General features: G+C 38.1%; 1 protein-coding gene across 1 annotated transcript in view; it reads right to left on the reverse strand.

The window, feature by feature from the left end:
- Nucleotides 1-1,879, reverse strand: part of LOC103384284 (SEC14-like protein 1) — a 28,225-nt gene extending 26,346 nt beyond the window's left edge. The window contains exon 1 of the mRNA XM_025058500.1: nt 1,852-1,879. The gene's annotated coding sequence lies outside the window, so the exon portion shown is untranslated. The remainder of the gene's footprint in view (nt 1-1,851) is intronic.
- Nucleotides 1,880-2,052: the final 173 nt, after the last annotated feature.

The raw sequence follows: 2,052 nt of genomic DNA on the forward strand, positions 1-2,052 counted from the left end.
GAAACAAGCTGACTGATTACAGGACTCTGTTTAATATCCTTCTGGCATCGTCACAATCACTGTAAGATGACCTAGGCCAAACCTACGGCTGGATGACAACATCAGATCTATAGAGGGCCTCTCGACATGTAATTAAGGAAAGGTGTGTTTTGACCAAACTCACGCTATGAGTTTGATAATAATGGGTGTATTACCGTTTGTGTTGGCAAACAGCTGAGTGACGAATAAGTGTGCACAGAGTTAAAACAAGTTCGAGGAGAGAGCTCCTTCTGAAGCGAGTTTCCAATGACTTTTCACTGATGCAAAGATAAATCCCACAGACTGGATGGACATAAAAAAAAAGAACACCCCGCCCCAGAGTTGTTTAAACAAAGATCTTTTTTTTTTTAATTAAACATATCGTTTGTGTAACAATGCAATTAAATGCCTTTTTGTTTCTATGTTTTGTTACCAATTATTACTGCAATATTCCAAATTAACTCACAATCCCTGTACGGAAAAGCTAAGTAAAATGCTATTAAGACCAAAGCACGGCAAGAAAACGTGAGCAGGAACTTTATGTTCCTTTAACATGCACATACATGTTTTCCAACTGCTGCTGCGCTGAAAACATAACTGTAAGGAGGGGTGTGAGCTGAAGTACCAGCACAGCAATACTTTGAGAGGGATCAGGACAGGCGGACTATTAATAACCGGGCTAAGACAGACAAGTCACTGCACAGTATTTCTTTCTAAACAACACATCTCACTACGGCTGCTATGCTACACATAATTACCGCCATGCCTCGGGATCTGACAGCACTTTCAAAGACATGTCAAAGCAAACAATTACATTCCATTTTAATTACAGACTTACTGACAAATATATAACCCTACAATACAGATATTTGTTTGCGCTGCCCACACCTACATGACTGACATTTGATAAATATATAACGTAGCCTATTACTTGCATCCTTTTACATGGATGTACTGGTATGTTTTACCCTACCGAAATTCCCAGTGGCAAATGTGTCTAATTGTACTTGTAGACCTTTGACAGATTTAAATAAGAGGTCTTAAAGGTCATGCGGAGTGGGCAGCATCTTCTCCTTGATCACTCTAGCAACTATTTCAGACAGTAATTCCCGCTGTAATTTAAACTCTAACCACCACGTCGAATGGAATGTGCTCGCTGGGATGAAATTTCAGTTCTCGTAAGTATTTGTAAAATAAACCAAAGTGCAGGCATGTTGTCAATATTTCGTTTATTTATATACTACTTAAGATGGAAATAAACTAAAGACTCAAAAAGTAATGATTTCCATTATCAGGAAACATTTTTTTGATGATATTATCGGTCTACTAACCCCCTCCACTCGAAACAACAAAAAATCAAATAACTTTACTCGTAAAAGTACACAGAACTGTCGAGATGGAAAAAAAAAAAAAAAACTTCAACTCGCCCCACGTTCACCTGGTATAAATTGCTGTCTAAAATTATGTATCAAATTTTGTTGTACTAATTTTTTCTATAATAAGGGTATTGAGCTAAAACATGGTATCACTCATCATTTGTTTTGTTTTGGTTTTTTTCGGGTGACTGACGCAAATGTGCCAACGTGACGCCTTCCGAAACATTTAAACCCCAACACATCACACGAAAACAATCTTGTTAACAATTATCACATCCCATTGAATTTATTTTTAAATTTAAAATTGTATTTTATATATATAAATAAGTGATATTGACCACTCGAGAAGTCAAACGTTAGCTTGCAGATCAGTGGCTAACAGCGAGATTAGCCAAGCGGCTAACGCTCGCTTTACAAATCGTTGTCTAATAACGTAAATCGCATTGTTTGTACTTACCGGTGTCGTAAAACAGTAGGCAAAATTTATTTATCCCGGCTTTTTAGTTGAACAGGTTTCCAGGGTGAAGTTTGGCCATTCCTTGCCTGTTCGGTAGTTCACTTACCGGCGAATCCCAGCGCTGCTGTGTTAGAGGCAACAACTTAACTGTAATTTCGGTTTTAGAAGGCGCTACCTGCCCGTGTAGCATATAGCTGCTAC

This window comes from Cynoglossus semilaevis, chromosome 9, assembly GCF_000523025.1.
Source record: "Cynoglossus semilaevis isolate Cse_v1.0 chromosome 9, Cse_v1.0, whole genome shotgun sequence".
Lineage (NCBI taxonomy): Eukaryota > Metazoa > Chordata > Actinopteri > Pleuronectiformes > Cynoglossidae > Cynoglossus > Cynoglossus semilaevis.